Genomic DNA, 26,037 nt, shown 5'->3' with positions numbered 1-26,037 from the left:
TGAACAACGCCTGGAACATGGTGGGTTCCATAAACGTATACCAAAGGAGATATTTGTGGGCAGTTGGTCTGGGAGACAAAACCGGATCCATGGGGGCAGGAGGGCTGGCAGCTGCAGACCTGGGTCAACATGCTCATAAAAAGGGGATATTAAGGCTGGGAAACTGGGAAGGTGACTGGGGTAGATGACCCCCTGCTGACTCAGACAGGGCACAGCTCCTGGTACAGTCATTAAAAATGGGGCCTCTTCAGCAGTTTTCTAAGCTACCACATTGGCATGAAGGGCATTAATGTGTTGGAGCAGGCACAGTGGAGGCTGAGGAGGGGCAGGATTCCTTCCTGAGGCATTTGCTCTCCCACCAGCCCCACTAGCATGAATGGCAGATCCCAGCAGCTGCATCCATCCTTGCAAGTTGCTCAGGCAAGATACATCAGCGAATCCTGCTAACCCTGCCTTCATAATAAATCCAAAATCTGACCCCTTCTCATCAGCCCCACCCTGGCCAGGCCTCATCATTGCCCACCTGGACTAGTGCAGGATGCAGGCTTCTGTGCTCCTGCCCTGGCCCCACATCTGCCCTCTTCACAGGGAGAAACTGTGACCACCCAAGGGAGAGCATGTCCCATCCCTGCTCAAAACACTGCAGAAGCGCCTCATCTCGTTCAGTCTAAGAGCCAAAGTCCCTACAATGGTGTGTGTGCAAGCCCCTGTAGGTGTGGCCCCCCATCCTCTCTGCCTACATCTCTTTCCGCTCACTCCCCTCAAGCCACACTAGCCTCTTGGCCATTCCTCGAAAATCCCAGGCTGGCTGCTGCCTCAGGGCCTTTGCACTTGTTCTTCCTTCTGCCTGCACAGCTTTGCCCCCAGACAGCTGCATGCCTCACTACCTTCGTGTGTCAAGCGTGTTCTCAAATGCTCTTAAGTATGAGCTCTGACCACTCAGTGTAGAAAAACAGCCCCTGCAGATGCTCCCAGCCCACTTCCTTGGCTTTATTTATTTTTCCATAGCACGCTTCACCTAAGGTAACATACTACATCATTTACTTATTCATTCTGTTTCTTGTCTGTCAAGACTAGAATGAAAGCTTTGTCTCATTCCTTGCTCTGAATCCTCAACACATAGAATGGAGCCTGGCATCTAGTAGGTGCTCAGTAAATATGTACCAAGCCAATGGATGCATACTTCTGCCACCTTCAAGTTACGTGACTGGGAGCAAGTGCATTTCCTGGACCTCAGTGATCCAGTCTCTGAAATGAGGCTGACTGATGGGGAGGGGGGAGATACATAGAGATTTGAAGTTGCTGCCCCACTACTCAATAAACATGTGGAATAGATGTTAAAACCTGGCCCACATCTGACCTCAGGCCTGCAGGCTTCCAGCGTGAGGCTTACCAGACCAGGGCTGAGCTTGAATGTGACTTCTGGGTCTTAGTGTACCAGCCTGGCCTGATGGGCCTCCCCGTCCCTTGTTTCCGCCTGGGTGTCCCTGGTGGCCTGTCAGCGAGCCTTGTCCTTGGCTGGCTCCATTGCCTGCATTCCCTAGGACCCTGCTTAGAGTCCCCAGCCCTCTACCCACCCTGCCTCTCTGGTCAACAGCTCCTGTTTACTATTTAGCTCTGGAATGGCGTCTGGACACACACTTGCATGAAAGCAGCTATTGAGATAGTGCTTGGCAAACAAAAGGGCTGACCTGTCCAGACCTAGGTTCTCCAGAACACAGCCCCACCTCACCAGGAATGACTGGGCCCTTTAAAACCTGTCAGCACCCCTACCATCCCAGCGAGGAGGGAGGATCCTGATTCCCCTGGGGCAGACTCTTAGTGAAAGGTGAAATCAGAACCTAGGGAGCAGGAAGCCTGCCAGCCAGGGAGCCTCCTCTGCTGGTGTTCCAGCAACATTTGTGGGTGCTGGGTGCTGGTTGCTGGCACCATGATCCCATGGAATCCTGCCAGTAGGGTCTGATGGAGTAAGCAAGGCTTTGGGGTCCATGCACACTTAGGTTTGAATTGTGAGGTTGCCACTCCATTCTGCTGCACTGCCACACGCCATGCACTGTGCTTGGTGGAGGTGAGCAAGGAATCTTGAAATTGAGAGTCAGATGGGATCCGATTGTGTTGCTGTGGTCTTGGCAAGTTCTTTGCAGGCTCTCAGCCTGGGTTTCTCCTCTAGGGGATGGTCAGATCCTGACCTTGGGGTACTGTCTTGTGACTCTCCATGATACCACTTGTGGAAGGGCCCTGGCCAGGTCAGGGTTTCCATCACCCTCTGGCAGATGTGAATGGCAGCCCTGCTGAATCAAGACCCCTCCGTACCACTGCCCCAGGAGCTCCAGGGAGTCCCCAGGGAGCCCGGGAACAAGAGAGGCCCCTGGAACAAATGACAGGCTCTGCCCTTTTTTGAGACAAGCCACCCACTACCATCCCATCCCTCTATACCCATCCCCAGAATCTGGAACCTGTGAAGGGTACTCACTGAGCGACCTGGAATCTGTGAAGGGTACTCACTGAGCGACCTCAGGTGAGTCTTCGGACATGTCCTGGCCCTGATGTTCTCCATCCTCCACCCCACCCCCATTTTATCCAGGGGAACTGTTGGCTCAAAGAAGAGAAAACTTGGGCTTGGTCAGGCTCATGGGAGGAGGGCTTGGTTTAACTTCATTCTTCCATGTATTCACTCACTCATTCATTGAACAAGTGCTTATGGAATGTACACAAGGAACCATTCCAAATACGGAAGATACACCAAGGAACAAACAGACAAAAATACCTACCAGATAACATAAATATGTAAATTACGTGGTATATTAGAAGGTGGGGAACAGCATTCCAGGCAGATGGATCAACAAGTGCAAAGGTCCTAAGGTGAGAGTGTGCCTGCTGAATTCAGGAACTGCAAGGGGCAATGTGGTGAGTGGGGCAACAGGCTGGGACTGAGGGCAGGAGTTGGTGGGGACCTGATTGTGTCGGCTGTCATCAGCCACCTGGGGGACTTTTCTCCTCCTCATCACTCAAACTGAGGAGGGGAGGGAAGACATTCCAGCCAGGTTGGTGATCCCCAGTGGGCATTTGAGTTTTTCCATTGCCACCTTAATGGTATACACAATGCACATCTCCTGGTTCACCCAGCAGCCTCAGGGTTGAGCGACCCTGGTCCCCAAGACAGATATTGAAGACAGAGACTAAACAGCCTGACATTTTAAATACGGGGAGCCCAGAGTGGGGTGGGGCTGCCCAGGACCTTAGGGATTCATTTCTGGTAGGGAGGGCTGCTACCAGGCTTCAGGGAATGCCAGAAAAAAGGTGCCCGAGGCCCACCTGGCATGTAATGATGGGCAGGGTTGGGTGTAGGATGTATAGAGACTTTAGTATGGGCAGGGTGGGGGTTTAGTAGGTGGAGAGGGGAGATTGGGATGTCACTGAGCAGCAAAACCCAAGTGTGACAGGTGGTCGGTGTGCTCCTGCCAGAGCAGAGGGGCCTGAGTAGGAGGAAGTGGAGGTGGAGGCCGAGAAGAATGAGACAGACTCACTGGCCAGCTGGAGAAAGTGGTGGGACGAGCCAGGGCTGACACATCTGTGTGACCCCTGGTGCAGTAAATCCGGTAGATGGATGGATAGAAAGGTGGGTGGATGCAGTGACGGATGGATGGATGAATGAATGAATGCGTGGGCGGTGAGCGGCCGGGAGAGGGGCGGGCCAGCTGAGCGCTCAATCACAGCCCCCGGGCTCGGCGCCGCCAGCCGCACTCAGAACCCCCCTCACCGCGGCCCTGCCCTGGGGCGCGTAATTACGTGCCCCCAGGGCTCTGGAGCGGCTGCTGGGACTACAGCGAAGAGGGGCCCGCGCCACCTCTGCCAGGCTCCAGGCGCCGGCCCTTGAGCGCGCTCCCCTCGGCCGCCGGGAAACCTAGAGGCGCGGTTTGGCCCCAGGGTCCCCGGTCCCGCTCTTCTTTGTCTCGGCCTAGTTCTCGGCTGCCTCCGGGCCGCGACCCACCTCTCCTGGCGGTCCTTGCCGCGTGCTTCTGTGCTGCCCCAGAATCATCGAGTCTCAGTTCTCGCTGCCTTCCCGGCCAGTAGGCGTCTCCCCCAGCTGGGGAGGGTCCCCCAAACCCTGTGCTTCTAGGACCGCGGGGCCGGCAAGTGGCAGGATCTCCAAGCTGCGTCTCTGATGCGGCGAGGGGAGGCGCGCGATGAAGGCCCCCCTCTTCTCCGCCTTCTCTCTACGCCCCACCGCTACTACACGTCGCGCTGCGCCGCGACCCCGGCGCTGCCTGTTCGCGCCTTAAGCGGCTCTTCTGCCGCGGTGCAATCCCCGACGCCAGGAGGACTGACCCCCACCCGCCAGGCCTCAGACCCCACGCAGATCCAGCCACACACGCAACTGCCTGCAGATACCCACCACAGCCCTTTTCGTTAACCCAAAGCCCCGCACAGGCGCACTGCCCCTACATGCGCAGCCCCACGGCCCCACACACCCACAAGCCCACTCGCAAACAGGCCCACATGGCCACACAACTGCCTTCCGGACACTCAGCCCCACGCAGGCACAATCCCATATACACACAACCGCACACAGGCGCAATCCCACCCACGCAGTACCTCACGGAGTCACACAACCCCCCTATAAACAATCGCACAGACACAACCCCACGCAGCGCCGCATCATTCAGTCAAGCTGAGACCCAGAAACACATTCACTAGCTTGTATCCAGACACCCCCCAAGCCCCGTGACATTCACTCGTAGGACAGACCAGAAATACACAGCCACATTGATACACACACGGACCTAAACGCACAGCCAAGACCTCACCCGCAGGCTCGTAAGTCACTGGAAAAATATTAAAGCGTTCCCTCCCTCCCCTCCTCTATCTTTGACATACACACGCCCGCGCGCGCGCGCACACTCTTACACTCACACCCCCCGTCCCTAAGCGCGTCGGAGCCTCGCCGCCGGTGACCCCGAGGCCCCGCGGTGAGAGCCAAGGGAGCGTCTCCCCGGCGCCCCCTCCTCCCGCTCCCTTTCCGAGCTCATCACTCGCTCCCCCGCCCGCCTCCTCCTTCCCTGCCCCCTCCTCCTCCTCCCTTCCCCCGCGTCTGGGGCGCGGGCTGCGCGCAGCCAAGCCCCCTCGTCGCGCGCCCCTCCCCGCGCGCGCCCCGCGCCAGCACCGCGCTTACCGAGTGGATGCGGCCACGGGGCCGTCTCTAATTACCTCCTGTCCCCCGGCGGCCTGTGAATAATGGCTACTGAGGGCGCTCGCAGGGGCTGCTAAGAAGGAAACGCGGGGCGCGAGAGGCGCGGGGCGCGAGAGGCGCGGCGCGCGCGGGAGCGCGAGGGAAAGGAGCGAGCCTGGGGCCGCTGCGAGCGGCTGGCGAGAGAAAGGGATCGTGCGAGCGCTCACATTTGTTTCTCCCAAGGATCTCGTCTGGCCACCGCGTTCTGGAAGAGGCGAGAGGCAGAGCGTGCGCGAGAGGAGGAGAGAGACGGCAGGGGAAAGGGAAACGGCGAGACGCGCAGCGCCGGCGCCCGGGAGACCCAGGAGGAGCCCGCAGGTATTGTTGGCGGCGGAGCTTTGTGTCTTCGGCGGGCCGCTGTGGGCGCCAGGGCTCCCCGAGCCCCCGGCCCGCCGCCGCGCGCAGACCTGCCCCGAGCCCGGGGCTGCAGGCTGGGGTCGCCGCCGGCCGCGGACACCCCTCCCGCGGCGCCAGGATCTTGGCTGGAGTTGCGGATTTGCCTGTTAGGGGGTTTTCCACGCTGGTTGAGGGAATCGGTCTCAGAAGAAGGAATTTCTTTCTTTCCTTTTTTTTTTTTTTTTTTTTGGCTGCTTTTGGCCGCAGTTTGGTTGTGCTGGGGATTCCCCCCTCCCCTTTTCTCCACAAAGCATTGGTGAGCGGTCTTGACGACTGTGGTATTGGCGGAAGGCATGGGGCTGAGATGGCGGGGCTGGTGGCCGTGGATGGGGAGGCGAGAGATGCCAGAGAAGGAAGGAGTTTTGTTCAAGTTCGCAATCTGCGCCCCGAAGCTGGTCGGACCGGGGAGGGCGATCCTGCTCCGGGCAACCGGTGGGAAACTTCCCGGGAGCGCGGCCTCCCTGGGGACTCGGCGCCCCTGACGCCTCCGGGCGCTTCCTCGGGCCGCTGCGGCCCCTCCTCGCCGCCCGCCAGCGCTTAAGGTCGCGCTCTCCCCACCCCCGCCTTCCTCCCTTCGCCGGCGGCTTCCGGATCTGGACAGAGCTGCAGGAGCGGCTTCAAACACTTCCCCTGGAGACCCCTCCCCACTCCTCGCACGAGAGCCTGCCCAGTGGCCCCCCTGCCCTGCGCCCCAGTCTCACGCGCGGTCGAGTGGCCAGGCTGACAATGAAATCTCGCACCTCTGCCGTGGGGGAGTGGGGTGGGGAGGAGGTCCCTCCTGGGGTTGCTGACCCTGGGCCTCGGGCAGGGGGAGGGGGCTCCTGGGGGAGGGGCTTGTTTTGGTTAGAGACGTCGACTTGGGATGGCGCTGGGGCAGGGAGGGGGCTGGGGGGTGGGCGCGGCGAAGGCGGCGGGCTTGGGTTCGCGGCCAGGGGTCGTGGATGGCAGCCCCTCTTGGGTTTGGTGATTGGCTGGTGACTTCAGGCACGTCGAGGGCCCCTCCAACCTCAGCCTCCTCCCCTCTGGTACAATGCGGGCTGAAAGAGGTGATCCCGAGGGTGCTGTGCTTGTGTGACGAAGTGTTTGTCTCCTGCGATCCTCAGCAGACGCTGCTCCGGTGACCCGGAGATCCGGACGCCTCGCCCCCTCCCTCAGGGCCGGGAGGAGGGGAGGATGAAGGAGGAGGAGAGTGGTGGGAACTTCTCCTTTCCCATTGAGGCCATGGGAAGGGAATGCTAGCCCAGAAAATTTCTGGGGACCGCAGTTCTGAGGCGGGGACTCAATCCAAGGGGGGACCACTGGGGTCAGAGGCTTCCCGGCACGCAGAAGCCCCCAGATTCTTTTGCTCCATCAGGGGATGCAGAGGAAGGGGAGAGGTGGAAGAGCGAAGGGCTAGCTGGACTGGCGTTGGGGGAGTGGAGAGCCCGTGGAAATCAGCCTTAATTGGATTCCCAGGCAAGCAGGCAGGCTATCAAGGTGCCCCCTCCCCTTTTTCTTCCTGGGGTAGAGAGCCAGGTCCAGAGACACGAAGCTGGCAACCCAGGCAGGGGAAGGCAATTCCTCTCTCTACTTAAAAAGAGAATTCCTGGGGGAGAGGGGAGGCACCTTTTGAGAGGGAGGGGGGCAGCTAGACTGTGTTCAGACTGTTCTGTCTCTTGGTCCAGGAATAGAAAGAGTTAACCCTCCCCCAGAAATTTGTCAGCCCCCACACAGCAGGGAAACATTGTTGGACCCTCTGACATGCTAACAGCATGACACTGGCTGACTGAAGCTAGCAGATTCTAGACCCTGGACTACCCCTTCAAAGCCCGACAGGACTTGGCTGGGTGGTGCCTTGTTCAGGGACCTTGTGGGAGGCGGAAATCAGAGCCCAGAGAGGGTCAGGCAGCAAGGCAGTGGCCTTGTGGCCCGGAGGGAAGAGGGGTTACAAGCCAGGGCCATCGGAAACTGGAAGGGAAGTCGCCATGGGTCTGGGGTAGAGGGAAGGGAGAGGCCCTTCTACCCTTTGCCCAGGCTCCTGAGCAGGCCTTTGCCCTGCTCCCCACCCTTCCCACACATCCACTCGGCTGCAGGCCTGGCCATTAAGGGTGGGTATCTGACCCATAGGTTGGACCATGAGACCCTAGTGGGTGAGGGAGGCCTGGGTGAGGCTCTGGGAGGCAGGACTGAAACCAGCAGGGATTCACTGCTGCTCATGCCCCATGGCACAACCCCCTTATTTGTGGGGCTGCCTTCCCTTCCCCAGACCTCGAGTTTCTGTTTTCAAGAACCTTTTTCTTCCTATCTTCCTTAGAGCCCCCAGGGCCTAGCACACAGCAGACACTCACAGTGTCCTGTATTTGTCCAGCTAAACAGAGTGAATGAATCAGTGATGAATGAATGAAAAGGGAAAGTTTCTCAATTGGAAGCATCTAGCCCTTGTGGTTTTTTTTAAACCTTTTTGAAATATATATTGTAAAATAGCATTCACAGAAAAGCTGAAAAAAAAAAAAAAGAAAAAGAAGGTTATTGACAGTCTTAGAGGGCTCTGACAATGTTAGTATTTTGATGTAGTTCTTCCCAGTCCTTTTCGACTCGGTGGTTGGTTTGTTTTTTAAAGACTTTGTCGTCATTCTCTATATTCAGATGTATATCCTGCTTGCTTTGCCGGCATAATGTGAGCCTTTTCCTGTTTTGTAACCAATGCTTCATAAACACCATGGTTAATGTCTTCAGGCTTTTCCAATCAAGTGGATGTACCATAATTTACTTAATATTCCCCTTTTGTCCAACATTCTGGATGTTCCTGATGAATGATGTAGTGGATATATTTTATATAGAGAGCTTTTCTTGATATTTAAAATGATTTGCTCAAAATGCCGCTGCTGATGCCGAAGGCTCCGACTGCCTGCAGTGGGAGAAACGGCTTCTCTAGTTTTCCCTGGATAAATGGGACACTTTTTCCTTCCCCACAATCTAGAACCTTCCATCAGAGCCGAAAAGAGCCTTGGCAATGAATCACCTATCTGACCTCCCTCCTTTGACAGAAGAAGAAGCCAGAGCCCAGAGAGGGGAAGCGAGTCCCAAGGTCACACAGCAGTTGCTGGGCTATGCAGCAGCGAAGACCCAGCTACTGATTTGCCATGTTGGTTTTCGCATCTGAAAAGATTCCTGAGGTCTTTAAGGCCGACCCTCCCCATTTCACAGACGGGGGTACTGAGACCCCAAGCTTACCCCTGGTGCCACCAGCTGGAGCCCCAGACAGGCGTCTCGGCCCTCCTGGGCCACCCCCGACTGGGTGTGTTCACAGGATCTGGCAACTACAGGCTCCCTGTTGCCCACCCCACCTACCCACCACAGCTCCCCTTCCTCTTTGCCATCCCATTCTCCAGACAAAAAGCTGAGGATCCAAAGCAGATGCAGTGAGGGGGTGGGACTGTAGGTCTCTGGGGACCCTAGTGGTTGCGTCCCTGCCCCATGCCTCAGTTTACTTGTCAGAGACCTAACGTTGGATCTGTTCAGGAGCAGAGGCAGGTGTTGGCACAGATATGAGGTGTGAAGGAGTGGTGTGGGGGATGGGGTGCACCTTGAAATCTCTCTCTGGCCCGAGATTCACCCCAGGAGACCCCCTGGGGAGAAGGGAAGGAGAAAGAGGGGGAAGAAGGAGTGGAAGCACCAGGAGACCCCCTGGGGAGAAGGGAAGGAGAGAGGGGGAAGAAGGAGTGGAAGCACCAGGAGACCCCCTGGGGAGAAGGGAAGGAGAGAGGGAGAAGAAGGAGTGGAAGCACCAGGAGACCCCCTGGGGAGAAGGGAAGGAGAGAGGGGGAAGAAGGAGTGGAAGCACCAGGAGACCCCCTGGGGAGAAGGGAAGGAGAGAGGGGGAAGAAGGAGTGGAAGCACCAGGAGACCCCCTGGGGAGAAGGGAAGGAGAGAGGGGGAAGAAGGAGTGGAAGCACCAGGAGACCCCCTGGGGAGAAGGGAAGGAGAGAGAGGGAAGAAGGAGTGGAAGCACCAGGAGACCCCCTGGGGAGAAGGGAAGGAGAGAGAGGGGGAAGAAGGAGTGGAAGCACCAGGAGACCCCCTGGGGAGAAGGGAAGGAGAGAGAGGGAAGAAGGAGTGGAAGCAGACAGTAGGAGAGAAAGCAAGGGATTAGAAAAGTGGGAAGGGAGTTGGAAGGAAGAAGATGGGGGGAGGATAAACGAGGAAAAGAGAAAAAAAGATGTAAGTGAAATGAAGAAAAAGAGAGAAAGCCCCCTCATCTTCTTGAGGGTCTCAGGGGGCACCCGGGGAAGTGGCTGGGTGGCATTTCTCCCAGTGGGGGTGTCTAGCTGGCCATCCAGGTGGGCTGTGCAGGGCCTGGTGGAACAGCTGTTTGGGGGCCAGAGGTGGGAAGCTCTGGCCATGTGGGTGTCAAGGAGACAAGGCCTAGGGGTGGTGACTTCTCTATTTCAGTAGGTCCCTCATGGGGCAGGTGGCAGGGCACCCCAGGGGAGAGGCTTAGGGGTGCTTGTGGGGGACAGGGTAATTGTGGCTCTGATTCCCCATCAGAGGACAGGGACTTTCTGCCCCCTTCCCTGCAGCACACCAACCATCCAGGTTGAGAGAAACCTGCTGTGAGTGTGAGCATTTGGACATTTCTGCGGTGTGTCTCTGTGCTTGGATGTGCCCCCATGGACATGTGCATCTGTGTGTGCACGTCTGTTTGTGCATGTCTGTGTGTGTGGTGTGCCTGTGCCCAGGGTACCCAGGGTGCCTCTCTTTTTGTGGTGTGTTTGTGTATGTGTGCACATTTGTGTGCCTCCGATCCTGCTTGTGTATTTCTTAAGGGGTTTGTGTGCCTTCCAGCTTGGGCATGTGTTGTGCATGCGTGCCTCTGTGTGTGTGTGTGTCCGTCCCTGTGTGTGTCCCCTCTGTGGTGTCAGTCTCTGATCCTATTTGTGCATTTCTGGGGATAAGGGAGGGTGCCCCCAAGCTCAGTCGTGTGTGTGCGCGCGCGTGCATGTGTGTGCATGTCTGTGTGTGAGCACACTGTTTCCTCCTAATGGCCCCAGGAGGGATCCAGGCATCAGGCTTTTGTGCTGCTTCAAGGTTGTGGCTGGGTGGGCAAAGTGGGGGAAGGCCTTCGACAGGGAGGGGTGGGGTTGAGGGAGGCAAAAGAAAATCTTAAAAGACCGTCTTCCCTCTGGTCTCCAAGGAGATCAGGCTGTGAAATGATCCGCACGTTAATTAAAAACGATTATATCCTGATTGAGCCATTCCTGCTCACATCCCCCAGCCAGGGAGAGGAAGAGGCTGAGAGCAGAGGATGCAAAATGGGGTAGGGTCCAATGGCAGGGCACAGCCAGGTGGAGCCACAGCCCACGGAGGGGAGCACAGGCTGGGGGAGTCAAGTGGGAAGGTGTTTAGGGGCACGTGCCCAAGTCTGATTGGAGCTTCTCCTTTGAATTTTAGGGACTCTTCCGGTGGTGGTCTCTGAGATCCCAGGAGTGGGTGGCAGCCACCCAGCCCCATGGATCTCCACTCATATGCCAGGCACTGAGCTTGTTGTTTGCACAGATCCTGCAAGTCAGCGCTTGTGGTTCCAGTTTTACAGAGAAGTGACGTGCTTGAGGTCATGCAGCCAGGAGTTGGGAACCCCAGATTGGACCCAGTCCTCTGACCCCAAGGCGCAGATGCCCTTCATAGCTCCTAGCTGCCCCCAGATTCCCACCATGAGCCCCTACCTCTGCAGGACCCCTGGGATGCTGGGGCCTACCATGACAAGACCTTCTCCATGGCACCCCTGAGGTGGTTCCTTTCTGAGGTCCAAGCAGCACAGGGCTGGGGAGCTGCGATGTCCATTCACGTGGGGAGCGGGATGACTCACTAGCCTGGAGCAGCCCTGGGCTGACTCAGGTCACCTCTGCCAACCTGGGCAAGGCCTGCCTCTCCCCACCTCGCTCCTCCCCAACACCGGCTCATGGTTCCGCAGCAGACCAGCCACAGGTGCCCCGTGAGGCTCAAGACACTGTATCCACACTGCTGGGTACCTGTGCCACGTCTTTTCTGGAAGGAGTCTGGGCCTGGTCACGATGGGCCTTGCCTGGTTATGCTGTAAGCCTTGTAAGGACTACGGTGGTAGAAAGGAGTAGTAGTAACAATAAACCAGGCGACCCTCCACCTCCACCCCAGCATCAGGTGTTGCGGGGTTCACAAGCGTGGCAGATCTCAGCATTTGTGGGACCTGCCTGCTGCCATACCTCTGCCCACTCCCACCCACCCATGTGCCACCTCTGTGTTCCCTGAGCCCAGCTTCTCCAAGAGGAGGAGACCCACTGTGGCTTGGCCACACCCAGAAGCAAATGAGATCGCTGGCCATGAGCGGGGGCTTTTTCTGCTTCTTTGAGCCTCAGTTTCCCCTTTGTATGATGGGGATCATAGCTTTTTCCGGAGAGGACTGACAAGAGAGTAAGGAAAACCAGGTCAAGTTTGTTCAAGTGCCTGGCAGCCCTGGAATGCACACAGAGCCCCATTTGTGCATTTGTGCACCTGTCCATCCGTTCAGGGCACTTGTGTGTTGCCACATGCCTTGGGTTTGCTGGCTTCTGGGGAGGGACACACACTGTCACATTTCAGTGCTTTCTAGGAGACACTCTGGGGCTCAAGTGACTGTCATCTCAGCATGAGCCTCTAGGGGGCAAAGATGCTCATTGGACCCACCTGAGGCTATGTTAGCAAAGGTAGAGTGGGAGAAGGGAGAGATGTTTCTGCTGGGGTAGGTCCTAGTGAGATTTGCTGAACCTGGTCCCACATCTTAGCAGAAGCCAGAAACAGTATCATGAGGCATCAGAGGGGCGGGCAGAACAGGAAGTCAGCATCCACCTGTTCCCCAAGGCAGAACTGGGAGAGAGGCAGGCAGATGTTCACTCATTCCACAAAAAGCCTTTTGCACTGAAGCAGGCAGAGAGACCCTGCCTGCGCTGGGTCATCCCTGCAAGATGCCACTTTTCAGGAGAACAGTTTTTGTGATGTTGGTATCTGCCTTCCTGCTAAATATCCCCTTCCTGCCCTTCCGAGGGCCTGAAATGCTTCCGTTAGTCACTGCCGAGGTCAGAGCATGGAAGGCCCTGATTAAAATGCAAACATGTTACTTGGAGGAGTGATCAGAAGATGAACACATGTTTGCATAATGCAGAGGCCACCCACCCCTAGGCCCCACAGGGCCAGCAGGCAGTGCTGATGGGGTTGTGGTGGCTGCCTGGCCCTCATGGGGCGCGGTAGCTCGGCTCTGCCAGGGCAGCCCATGGGGATGCAGCCCATGGCGCCTGTTGCCCACTGTCTCAGGAACAGGATTCAGATGTTGACATGATACTTCCTGGTCTGTACATGTTGTCACCTAATTCAGCAGCGCCCCTACAACCAGATTTAGACCTGGGGCCACTAGTGCAGCCTCCTGGCTTCATTGCTGCTGCCCAGTGATCACTATGACCATCCTGCAATACAAGTGGGGCAGGGATGGCAAAGCTGGGGCTCCCAGAGGGGAGCTCCTCTGCCCAAGTCTAGGCCAGTGAGGCCCTGCCAAGGCCTGGGGTGTCATATGAGGTGCTGTCACCAGACTGGGGGACCGAGGCACAAGATGAGACTTTGTTGGCCCAGGAGGGTAGGCTGGAGTAGGCCTTTCCAAGGGTGGCACGGGGCAGAGAGGCAGAGAAGCTTTGCCGGTGCCACTCTTCTATGGGTGTCCCAGCCACAGGGGCCTTACTTCGGGCCCACTCGCAGCCTGGGACCTTGGGCTAGAGTCCCTGAGTGGCCGAGAGAGAGCCCTTTCTAGGCAGCAGGGCAGGTGATGCCCAAGGAGGCAGGCTCTGCAGGAGCTGGGAACTGCCAGAGCGCCAGGCATGGTGCCAGCCTGGTATGCTTCTCATACCCACCCAGCCCTTGGTAGCCCTCCTAGAGGAGAGGACGTGGGAGCAGAGGGGCCATACACATAGGGTATCGGGACCAGCCTGAACCAGGTCAGCCTGACCCTGCACTTGGGGTGCCCAGCGGCCAGGCCTGTCCTGCACATCTGATTCATGCCTCATTTACAGGCTGTGTTTCATTCCCTTCAGTCCTTCCACAGTGTCTGCTGATGGCCCCAAGGTTCTGGCCCAGATGCCCTGGCGAAGGCACCCAAAGGGACAGGGGCTGGGTCTCCAAGGGGAAGCATTTTGCGGCAGAAGGAAGGGTGTTGGCTGCAGGACACAGCATGCCAGAGGCCTGGGGATGTGGGTGGCGAGCAGGTGGGATTGGGGAGGCGGAGGCAGGGACTGAGGCCAAAAAGGAGTCTGGGCCTTGACTGCTTGAAGGGTTTTATCTTGAAGGCAGTGGAAAAAGACGGGTGCTCTGGGCAGTGAGCACGGCTGGAGCAAAGTCTTGGCAGTGGGAACACACAGGGACAATGAGGAGAGGCTCAAGAGGATCAGAAGAGGACCCAGGTGGGGCCTCAGTTTCCTCCCTGAGAACTCCTGAGTCCTCTGGGGTGTGGGCTGGATGAGAGCAGCTTCCCTCCTCCTGGAGCTGCTGTGCAGGCCTGGAATGCTGGTCTAGAGGGAAGCAGGGACCTGACCATCTCCCCAAGCTCTTGCCTAAGCCCAGAGCAGCTCGGCCTAGCCCTGCATCCCCTGTGAGCTGAGCGCTGGGAGGGACTGTTCAGTCTCGATTGAGAAGTAGGTGATGGTCCTGGGGGACTGATAATTAAAGCTCAGCAGATTATAATTCCCTGAAAGAAAGCTCAGCACAGAGAGGGAGGAACAGTGCCCAGAGCCTTGGCGCAGGCTGGAGGAGGATCGCTGGGGAGGTGGTGGTGGTGGGGATAAGAATGATACCTGGAACCATCGTGTTCAGAGCTTCCTCTTGGTGAGGCCTCCTAGGTGCCCAGCCCTGGGCACTTTGCTGTTTCCAGTCTTCAGACCCTCCTTGCCAGTGAAAGGTTCCTGCCATCCCCATTTTACAGATGAAGAAACTGAGGCTTGGAAAGGTCTGGCAACTGTGGTTTAAGGCCCATGGCTGGTAAGAAGTGAGCCTGCGGCTGAACCCTGGGCTGTGTTGGGAGTGTTGGCCTCCTTACTGAGAAGAAGGCACTGCTTAACTCAGACAGAGGCTGTCTGATGGCAGAGTCCCGGGCAGGCCACAGGCCTGAAGTAGGAACAGGTTGGGGCAGGGAAGACCTTAGTACCCCTCAGGACACTCCCCATGTTTGTGGCCTTCTGTCTGGGGGAGGGGGATGGGATCAAGGGTCACACTGTGGTGACTGGATCTGCCGTTCACTTAGTCACCTGTTGTGTGATGCCAGGCAGGTGACGTCCTTCCTTGGGTATCTCCTCTATAAAGGGCTTGTGTTCTTCTGGGGTTTGCAGGCTTCTTTAAGAATCTCTTCCTCCCTCATTCATCCTACAGGTCCCAACTGAGCCTGTTCTCATGCCAGGAGCTCCTGGCACACTCCTCTCATCACCTGCCGGAGCTGGGCTCTATTATCATCCCCATTTGACAGAAGAGCACACCAAGGTCCAGAGGCTACTGCTGTCTGGCAGTCAGCCTTCTCCTCACCAGTTAAACCTGCTTCGTGCAGTGCTGCTGCCCAGCTTGTTGCTCCTCCCTGTCCCCTTGGCCCTGCCTGGAAGACCCTCACTCTCCCATGCCCCGTGCAGAGCCTGCCACCTCCTCTACCATCTCTTCCACAGAGAGGTCAGGGCTTGAGCACACAGGCCAGAGGTTGTCCTCTGGCAATGCCCCCAGGTGGGCGCTGTTTGGCCAGCCCAGGCTTTTAAAAATAACATTGGATTTCACATAAAAATTCTACATTTTGCTTCCCTGAAAAAAAAATCAGGTCGGCATTGCAGGGCCACACACCCACAGGGCACTATTGGCAGAGCTGCCACGAGGCTGCCACCTTCTGAGTCACCTGGTTCCCTGTAGTTCCCACTCATGTGCCAGCTGGGCCCTGGCACTCTGGAGCTTGCCACCCTGCTTAGACCTGGGTTCCTGCCCTGGCATCCTGGCTTTCCCTGATCCGAGGCAGATTATATCTTTGAAGCTCATCTAGTAAATGTCAAAACTGAGAAACTGATTCCAAACTGGGTCTTAGTGTTTTCTGAGAATTCTCCAGGCCAGAAAGAAAAAGAAAGGGTGCACCAGGTGCGGGGCACTGCGTGAGGAAAGATAAGGAGGTGTGAAAGGACGCAGAACGCTTGGGGAATAATACCATGTTCTCCTTGCCTGTTAAGTACTTGGTTGGCAATGCCTGAATGCTAACACCAATCAGATTCTGCTTGTTCTATAAGATGATTCATTCATTCCAGGCATTCAGATGACCCTCACAGCATCCCTGATATAGCACCATTGTGGGTGCTTTTATTCTCATTTTCAGCAGATGAGAACACTGGATCTCAGGGAAGTGACATGGCATGCCCCAGGTCCCAGTAAGGGCAGGACCCTGACAAGAATTCCGACTCCTGACTCCCAGTCCAGTGCTCGTTCTCTCTAAGACACTGGAAAAGTTGGCTCTTAGGTGGGCTTCTTTCTCTGGTGCATTTTTTAAAATGCTCCTTTAGTTAATATGCGGGAGGGATTTCCATGTTCTCGTACATAACCTTTTGCTGAAGTGACAACGTGCGATAAAAGGGTCCCAGGAGAGCCAGTGTAATTTGGGCTGTGAGGGACAGAGAATACCAATGCAGAAGCCTCTGCAGAAGACCTGGCTGCTCCTGGGGGCTGGGAGACCCGGGGCTCCCTCACCACCCAATGCAAAGGTCTGGCCATCTTGGGCCCTGGGACCACGTGTACGTTCTGATTCGTCTTCCACTGCTTGGTTTATTTTTCTCACGTTTTTGGATGAGGATCTTGGTTCCTAGAGGAGGGAGGTCTAGGCAGAGAGAAAATGAGCATCCGGGACAGGGGGAGGGATTGAGGAGGATGCGTGAGGGCAGACGTGGAAGCCTTGTTTCTAGTCAAGCACTGGCTAGTTGGAAGGTATCAGACAAAGGGGTCCACATAGAAGGCAAACTGAAGGGCATGTTCAAGTGCTGTTCACGCCTGCCTTTAGCCCCCAACGACCAAAAAAGGGGCTTGGCATAGCGAGACCCTCTCTCTACAATTTTTTTTTTTTAATTTAGCCAGGTGGTGGTGGGTGCCTGTGGTCCCAGCTACTCCAGAAGCTAAGGTGGGAGGGACACCTGAGCCCGGGAGGTCAAGGCTGCCGTGAGCCAAGATTGTACCACTTCACTCCAGCCTGGGTGACAGAGCGAGACCTTGTCTCAAAAAAATAAAAAGTTGGGGGGATGTTAAGGAGGTTCCAGTTAATTGTGGCTGATTCTAAATTGGAAGGCCTAACAAATGGTACTTATCCTCCTGTGGGAGCAGACCAGAGCTAACCAAGGCTGCTGGGAATGGGGGTCATGGAGACAGAGCCCCTTTTCCCTGCCACCTACCTGAAGGCTCCAAGAACTTCCACTGCAGAGGTGTCAGGGACAGACCTGGTGCAGACCAGTGGGCCCACACCTGCTTTCCTATGTGTGGGTCAGAACGTGTAGGTGTAATACATGCCTGCCTGCGTGTCTGCGTGTGAGCTCCTTGGACACACACAGGGGCACATGTCTGTGCCTGCATGTTTGTACATCTAAGTGTGTGCATATCTGTGTGTTCTGACACCAGCTTGCGACGCCAGCTCACCCTCCACAAAGCTATTTCCAGGCCCCATTCCCCAAGAACAGCCATCCCCCTCTCCTTTCCCGCCTGACATGGGGCAGGGAGGAGAGAATCTGTTTGAAATCTCAACAGGACATGGGCTTTGCACCTCCAGAGAGCAGGACTTGCTTGTGTGGACAGAGGTGACATAGAAAGGTTTCAGTTTCATCCAAAGAGAAACTTTCTTTTTTTTTTTTTTGAGACGGAGTCTTGCTCTGTCGCCTAAGCTGGAGTGCAATGGCGTGATCTCAGCTCACTGCAACCTCTGCCTCCCGGGTTCAAGCAATTGTCCTGCCTCAGCCTCCCGAGTAGCTGGGATTACAGGCTCCCACCACCACGCCCAGCTAATATTTTGTATTTTTAGTAGAGATGGGGTTTCACCATGTTGGTCAGGCTGGTCTTGAACTCCTGACCTCAGGTGATCCACCCGCCTCGGCCTCCCAAAGTCCTAGGATTATAGATGTGAGCCACAACGCCCAGCCTTTTGTTTTGTTTTGTTTTGTTTTTTCTTTTGAGATGGGGTTTCGCTCTTGTTACCCAGGCTGGAGTGCAGTGGCACGATCTTGGCTCACTGCAATCTCCACCTCCTGGGTTCAAGTGATTCTCCTGCCTCAGCCACCCAAGTAGCTGGGACTACAGGCATGCGCCACCACGCCCGGCTAATTTTTTTAATATTTTTAGTAGAGTCGGGGTTTCACCATGTTGGTCAGGCTGGTCTCAAACTCCTGACCTCAAGTGATCCACCTGCCTCAGCCTCCCAAAGTGCTGGGATTACAGGCGTGAGCCACCATGCCCAGCCCAGAGACACACTTCCTGTCATTCAGAAGTGATTTAGAAGTGGCCTGGGCTGCTCCAGGAGGTAGTGAGTGCCCCATCTTAGGTGGGTAGGTGTGCAAGCAGATGCCCAACCTGTGCCTTCCTCTCTTTTGTGGTACCTTCTAAGCGCAAAGTGCCTAGGGCTGTGTATCTCCTGACGGCAGTTCTGAGGTGGCCCTATCTTGCCAACCCAGCCTGGTTGGAGGGACTGACAGGGCTTCTGCCCCTAGGTGTCCCCTGAACTTGGCTCACAAAAGGCCTGAGGAATGTAGGGGACTGTGATTGTGTGTGTGGTGTGTGATGTGTGACAGTGGACTTGTTTGTGTATCTGTGTTATGTGTGTGCATCTGTGTATGGTGTGTGTACTTGCGTGGGTGGGGCTTCAAGGGTTGAGTGTGGATATCCATGTTGTGAGTATGCATTGTGCATGGCCCTCGAGGATGGGGGGACATTTCTGGGCTGTGTGGGTATTGACTGTGAACTGTATGTGCAGTTGGGCCAGTGGAGGTGTTTGTGGCTAGAACGTGTCTGGAGGGAGCTGTGCTGAGACCCCCACCACCTCTGTCCTGGTTCATTCTTTCCCACCTGAGGCTCCTCTCATGGCCCCTGCCCCCAGGTCAGACCTGGGAGGCTCTCAGTCATTCCAAACCCTGACCATTCATGCTCTCCCTCCCAGAGACCTTGGCACCTGCCAGCACTGCTCTTGACTTTGTCCTTGCTCTGGGATAAGAGCAGGCCCAGCAGATGGCTGAGAGGTCCCAAGGAACAGAGGAACAGGCGGGGAGGAGGCCCAGTCACTGCTTAGCTTCTCTGTAGGAGATATAGAAGGAAGTGGATCTTTGTGTTTCTGCAGCATCTGGACCAGATGGAGAGACCTTTCTGGAGATGCCATGCACACTTCCAGATATGAGCTGGAACATTTCCAGATATGGAATGTTTTTAGAAATGAGACATGGTGTTTCTGGAGACAGGATGAGGACGTTTCTAGAGAAGAGATGAAAAGCATTTCTGGAGGAGGGGCATTTCTGAAGATGAAATGAGAGCATTTCTGGAGATGGGAGAGGGCATTTTTGAGGAGTAAAGATGAGGCTTTTCTGGATTCCAAGCATTGCTAGAGATGGAACATTTCTGGAAATGGAATCTTTCTAGAGAGAAACTAGAATACTTCTGAAAGTGGTGTGTTTTTGAAGATGATGCTGGAGTATTTCTGGAAATAAAATAGGGCACTTCTGAAGATGAGGTATTTTTGGAGCTGAGATGCAACATCTCTGGAGATGGGATGTGGCATTTCTGGAAGTGGAACATTCTTGGAGTTAGGGTGGAGCCTCAGTAGACCACTGGCATTTCTGGAGATGGATTACATTTGAAGATGAGGGGGAATATTTCTGGAGATAAGATGGAGCATTTCTAGAAATGGAACATTTTGGAGCTGGGGAATTTCTGGGTTAAAATGAAGCATTTCTGGGGAAGAAACAGGTCATTCTCAGAGAAGGGACTTTTTTGGATTGAGGATGGGACATTTCTAGGGAAGGAGTTTTCTGAAGATGAGGGGGTCATAGCTCAGCCTGGCTGTTTCAAGGCCACTTGAGGAGGCAATAGGGGAGGGTCTCAGGGGCCCAGAGACCCCACCTGTGGTCCTTGTTTTACATATGGCCGGAGGGAGGGTCTTGCCCAGACTCACTCCTGCTGAGCTGCAGAGCGGGCTTCTGAGGAACCTTTCCAGAATGCAGCCTTTGCCACCACCCCCCCAACCCCTGGCCTGTGCTAGAATCCTACCGGAAGGAGGCCAGAGCTGCCCACTCTTACTCTTGGGGTCCCTACCTGCTTCTGGTGGGGTCCTGGCAGCCTCTAGGCTCACCATAGGGATTGGCAGTGACTGAATGGTTAAATTTAATTTAATTCAATTTTGTCAAGCCAGCTGAGGCTTGCTCCCCAGCCCCCTCTGCCAGAAGCCTGCATCTTTCCCCCAGTTCCCTGCCCCATATCTCCCTACCGTGGGGATACCTGAGGCTGGCCTTATTGCAGCAGACAGATGGAGGGGGGCTACAAGGCTGAACATGGGCAAGGGTCCAGGGCCCTTCTCGGGCTCAGCCTGATTTCAGGGCGGGGGTCCCCAGCCACCTCTGCCTACTCCAGAGAAGCAGATATTGAGGCCTGTCACCACTTGAGCAGGCCTGGAACCCCGGAGTAATTATTTCTCTTCCTTAATTGAAATTTCAGCCTCAGTGATCCAGCCTCAGAAGTGTAAGGCAGGCACAGAGACCCTGCCCCTGATGGGGGGAGGGGGCGCCCCCCACCCTGGCCCCAGAAGGAGGGAGGCAGTGCCATCCCATGGGGCAAGTGGCTTCACATGCTGGTGGTGGGCGTGAGGTGGACAGCTGCTGGTCAAGGAGGCAGGGTCAAGGGGGCCATGGGCTCAGGCCAGTATGGCAGCTGCCATGGGAAGGTTGGGCCTCTCCCCCTGACCCCTGACAGAGGAAGGTGAGGGGGTTGATCTAGGCTAGGGTAGCATGAGGGAGTGAGTACCAGGAGACTACTGCCTCCTCCCACATCTGGCGGGTGCTGAGGGGTGGGCTGGGGTGGGTGAGGGGCTGCAGTGCGAGTGGGGCGGGCTGGCTGGCGGCAGGCCCAGTTCCTGGTTCAGGGCTGGGTGAGGCGGCTGGCCTGGCGGGGCCGGGTGGGGTGGGCAGGAGGGTGCAGCTGAGGAGCCTGTTTTCCCGGCTGCTGCGGTCAGGCTGGGAGGAGCCTCCGCCACCTGGGTGGTCCCTGCTGCCCCACACGGCCTTGGGCCTGGCCTGTCTGCGGGTGAAGGCGGGGGCAGAGGACTCCAGGGACCAGCAGGAAACTGGGAGAAGCCATGGGCTTGAAATGAGCCTGGGGCTCACCCCTATGTGAGCTTCTCAAGGTGGCTCTGAGGTGCTGGGGTAAACGTAGCAACTGCCAGCTTGCAGCTGTGTGTGTCTGGACTCAGGCAACCCAGGCGCCACGCAGGAAGCTGCTGTACTCACCGGACCCTGACGGGCTGCAGAGGGCCAGAGAGTCTACTTGTGGGCCCTTCTGGGTCTCAGTCATCTCCATCTGGGGAATGGGTTGGCTTGGTAGGAGTCTTCAGGCCTGCATTACCTTCAAAGGGCTCAGTGCTGCAAGTATGGGCTGTCCTCCCTGTTTTTATAAATACACGGGCCCCAGCCTTACCCAGACAGCCCAGCATGCTGCCCGTAGTATCCTGGGGAAGGACAGCAGCTGTCATCAGTGTTATTTCTGAGGTGTGTTTTCCTGGCACCCAGGAAATTTCTATCAGTGGGAACAGCCTGCCCAGGGCCTCCTCCACCCCTGGGGAAGACAAGTTGTATGACAAGGGAGACAGAGGCAATTGAAAGTGAAGAACGGGAGTGAGGACGCCTCCTCTGTGCATATTGCTCACACACTGGGGCAGCCACGTGCCCAGTAAAAGCTCTCTTGAAAACCGTGGAGATAGGAGCCAAGCTCTGCAAGGCCCTGACTAGCTCACCTGACCCCTGGCATCTAGAAGCTCACAGCCTATTCTTGGTGGAGGTGTGGCTATGGCTGCCCTCCAAGGAGGGGAAGACAGAGATGGCTGGACAGGATGGAACAAGCCAGCCCCCAGGAGCTGGGGAAGCGAAGGTGGGTGCAAATGAAAATGCACAATCCCATTTGCAGTCCATTTGCTTAGCAGCCCTGACTGGGAGGGAGAGAAAGAAGAGGGCAGAGCAGGGAGAGATGGGGAGGGATAAGGGTGCAGAGAGAGAATCTGGCAGCCAGGGGTCAGGGAGCCTGTGGCCATAGGGCCTGGGATGCCTGCTGCTTACTGGGGCTGTGGCCCCTCCTGCCTTCCAGAACTAGGAAAGCTTTGCTCTGTCTCAGCTCCAGACACTGCATCCCCACTACACATTCCAGCACCTGCCTGCTTCCCCTGACCTCTGGCTGCCCCACAGACCCCATCCCTACCTCCACTCCTTGGGGATTTTGAGGCCTTACGCCACCACTCCACTCTGAGCAGGCTCAGTCTCCCTGTGTTGGTGGTGGTGTGGGGTGGTGAGAGTGGTCCTGGAGCAGTGGGAGCTACCCAGAGGCCACCTGAGGTGGGTCCTAGGCACCAGTCCAGCCGGCCAGTGGGCCACGGGGGCTGACCTTGTCGCCTTGGGCCCAGATGGAGGGCAGCGGTGCTCGGCCCTTCCCCCAAGCACGTAGAGCTGCCGAGCTGACATGACTCACCGCGTGGCAGCTCCCTCTCCCCACTGGGAGGGGGGATGGAAGCCTCCAGATGCCGCAGCCCCACCCTGAGGGAATCACAGGCCAGGCTGAGCCCTTCCAAAGTGGAGATAGCTGGGGATCAGACATCAGCGTCCATTGAAGCGGGTGTTCACCCGCATGGGGTAAGCCCTGTGCCTGGGGCTCTGGGCTTAGTGCCCAGCTAGGGCCTTGGGAGACCCTTGGACTTCTCTGTGCTCAGGGGGAAAGGAGCTATGCAGCCTCTAGGGGTCCTGCCTGCCCCAAGCTGTGCTGGTGGTCCAGGCCTCCTTTGGGGAGGACCCTGGCCAGGGGTCCCTAGCTCCTCCTCTGTCATCCAGAGAACCCTTACGTCCCAGGGGCTGGTGGTGTTCCTCTTCCTCGGAAACACTACCTGGAAGGCTGGAACCCCAACACAGCCACCTCTGGAGAGTTGGGGGTCACCCATCTCTTCTTTGCTCCCCACCCACCTTGGTGGAAGTGGTTCATCTGCTCTGAGCCCTAAAGAGGACCAGGTGGGAAAGAGGCCTGATGCCGTGCTGGGGGCTTCGAATAGATACAGGCACTTCTATAAGGTTGCTGTGTAGGGCAAGAAAACCAGCTCAGAGAGTGAACGAATTTGCCCCAGGCCACGTGGCCATCAGGTGGCCTGGCTGGGGTTTGAACCTGTCTTCTCAGAGCAAAGCTGACTTGGCTGCACCTCCCTGGACTTCAGCTTTCAGGGAGGGAGGTCCAGGCAGCAGGAGCCTGGGGGACAATGCTGTTTTTTTATATTGATTTTTGTATTGACCCCCACCCTGTTGCCCACCCCAGCAGGCCCCAGGACAGATCCCGTTTTGGTTTTCGCCAGAACAAAGCAGGCTCTGCTAGACCTGCCAAAGCAGATACTTCCTCAGAGCAGGTGAAAGGAAACTCAATCTCGTCTTTTGTTACTCAAGGAGGGAGTGAGGGAATGGCTTTGCCCTTGAACAGGGAGGCCGTGGGCGGGTGGGAGGGGTGGGTGAGGACGTGTGGGGAGAGGGCAGGGGCACACATACCTGAGCCGAGACACCACCCCCGCCCGCCGTCAGAGCATCCGGAGTGTGGTGACCATGTTAGTATTCAGCACACGCGCACACACACACACACACTCATGTGCGCACGCACACATGCACGCTCACACTCACACACTTAAGCGCACACGTACACGCACGCCTTTCTTTTCCGTCTCTCCCCACCACCCTCCTAAGTCCCCTCTAAACCAGGAAGGTAGCATCTGACCAGCAGAGAAAAAAAGAGAGAGAAAGGAAAAGAGAAAAAGAGAGATTAGTGGGAAGAAAATCCGATTCTGGAGTTACCTTAGTTACCAGCTCCTAATGACTCGCAGGGCGGGCTCGGCCACCTTCCTGAGCAGGGGGACCCTCCCTCCCGGGCCCCTCCATCACCCCATTAATAAGACGGGGCCCTTGTTCATGAGTTCTGCCACAGAAAGGGAAGAATCAAGGACTTTTCAATAAGAGAGAACTCCCTGGGTGGTTTTGAATAGTTGCTTTTTGTGTGGCAGTGCGGGACTCGTCCTCGGCTCTCTGCCCTGGCCGCCTCCCTCAGCCGGCTCTGTCTGGAACCGCCTGCTCCTGGGTCTCCAGATGGATGAGCTTGTTTCTCCGGGAGCTCAATCCTTTATTGTTCCTGCCTTTCCCCTCCTGACACCCTCAGCTTAGCAGAGGCCACAGGCAGCCTTTGCGTCTCAGGAAAGCAAGAGAATCCCCGAGGTGGTTCTAAAAAGGCTTAAAGCCCGGGAGTGGGGCTCAGCGTGAAGGAAACAAAAGCACACTCCCCACATCCAGGGTGCTGGGCCTGTCGGCCAGGGCCAAGCTCACGGCCGTTGCTTTGGTGCCAGTGGAAGGGGAATGAATGGAGGAGAGACTGGGTGAGGGAGATGGTGATAAAACAGGAGGGAGATGGGTAAATCCGTTTTATCAGACGCTGCGTATCTTAGGAAAGCACATTTCAGCTCTTTTGGCTTTTGGCAAGCTGGTCCTACCCTTTAATTTTCTAATAAAAAGGAATTACGTTTGCTGAAAAGGCAGTAACCAGCTTCATGTCAGTGTCTCTTGTGGAGACCATAATTCCCGTCTTGGGTGCCTGCCGGCTCTGGGGTGGGAGGTGGGCTTCTGTGGCCACGGGTGATGATATTCAGGAGTCAAGGGGCAGGGATGTCAGGGCCCACAGCAGATGCCAGGCAGTGCCACATGGCTTTGCCCTGCTTGCCTGTCCACTCCCAGCCCAGCCTCTGATCATGGTTCCTCTGATCATGGTTCCAGGCTCACCACAGACAGGGCTGGCAGAGGCTCCCAAGACGCACAATAGACACTTAATGAATATTTGTGGAATGAATGAAGGAATTCTTACTGCCGAGGCCTGAGGTAGCAGGCAAGTTGCTCAGAGGGTCAGATCTTGGTTTGAATGAATGAATGAATGAATAAAGGAATGAATGTTCTCCAGAGTCTGAAACTATCTATCTGGAACGACTAACCTCCAACCAACCCCACTCTCCCTAAGCTCTGGCACTGAATTCACTGGAAACTTTGCCAAAAATAATATCCCCTCTGCTTTTAATAAATAATATGCACTCATTGTTTTAAAAGAGAGAGAGAGACAGAAGTGCGTGAAGTCGGAAGTTCATGTCCATGCTGTCCCACATCTGAGTCCCCCAGAGCCAAGGGTGGGCACCTTTAGAAGGTCCTTTAGACCTTCCTCCAGGCTCTGGGAATCCCCTGCATTTCTTATCTGGTTTGGAGGTCCTTGCACACGTACTGTTCTACAACCCTGTGGGGCCCCTCGGCCATCCCTGTCCCCAGTGAGATCTGGATGTGGTTCAGACCTCCCTGGGCTGCAGAGTGTCCCTGCCTGCTCTCCAACCTGGGAACAGGAACCAGGTATTTATGTAAGTCTCTGTGGGGTGAATGTAGGAAAACATTTTTGCTATTACAACTCCATTCCAGTCCCTGATTTATTGATTTTTGAGACAGGGTCTCGCTCTGCAGCCCAGGCTGGAGTGCAGTGACATGATCACAGCTCACTGTAGCCTCAACCTCCTAGGCTCAAACTATCCTTCCACCTTAGCCTCCCGAGTAGTTGGGACTACAGTCACATGCCAACACACCCGGCTAATTTTTATTTAATTTTTTGGTAGAGGTGGGGTCTCACTATGTTGCCCAGGCTGGTCTCCAACTCCTGGGTTCATGTGATCCTCTTGCCTTGGCCTCCCAGAGTGCCTCCCAATGGGCTCACACCCCAGCCCCAGTTTTAAACAAGATCCTGAAGGCAGAACACTCACCATGGGCAGGCACTTGATAAATGGTAGCCTTTGTGATTTGGGAGGAATCTGTACCCAGTTCTATGCTTGGTTCCACATCCTAAGCATTGCTTGTGCCATACTATATGCCAGGCCCCCAGGGCGCAGGAACACACAGTTCCGGAGGGGTGTGGAGGCCCCCGAGCGGCAGCGTCCGGGAGCCCAGTCGCTGCCCCTGCCCACAGCAGCCCATCACTGCTGGTATCCAGCCTCCTTCAGACTGGTGTATGCCACTGGAAACGCTAGGACATGTGGGTGGCAGACCCCACACATGTGGTTTCTCTGGGGCTGCCTCCTGACCCCAGTGGGCAGGCGCCAGGTCTCT

At 56.2% G+C, this 26,037-nt stretch overlaps 1 protein-coding gene across 3 annotated transcripts in view; it reads left to right on the top strand.

The window, feature by feature from the left end:
• Positions 1–26,037, top strand: part of RAI1 (retinoic acid induced 1) — a 130,989-nt gene that overhangs the window by 37,211 nt on the left and 67,741 nt on the right. For 2 of the 3 annotated variants that reach the window (XM_054459191.2, XM_063656605.1), the window contains exon 2: positions 5,414–5,548. The exons of the other annotated variant lie outside the window; for it this stretch is intronic. The gene's annotated coding sequence lies outside the window, so the exon portion shown is untranslated. The remainder of the gene's footprint in view (positions 1–5,413; positions 5,549–26,037) is intronic. 3 annotated transcript variants of the gene reach the window in all.

Source organism: Pongo pygmaeus, chromosome 19 (assembly GCF_028885625.2).
Source record: "Pongo pygmaeus isolate AG05252 chromosome 19, NHGRI_mPonPyg2-v2.0_pri, whole genome shotgun sequence".
Lineage (NCBI taxonomy): Eukaryota > Metazoa > Chordata > Mammalia > Primates > Hominidae > Pongo > Pongo pygmaeus.
The sequence above is the reverse complement of the archived record's forward strand: the minus strand, read 5'-3'. Positions and strand labels throughout refer to the sequence as shown.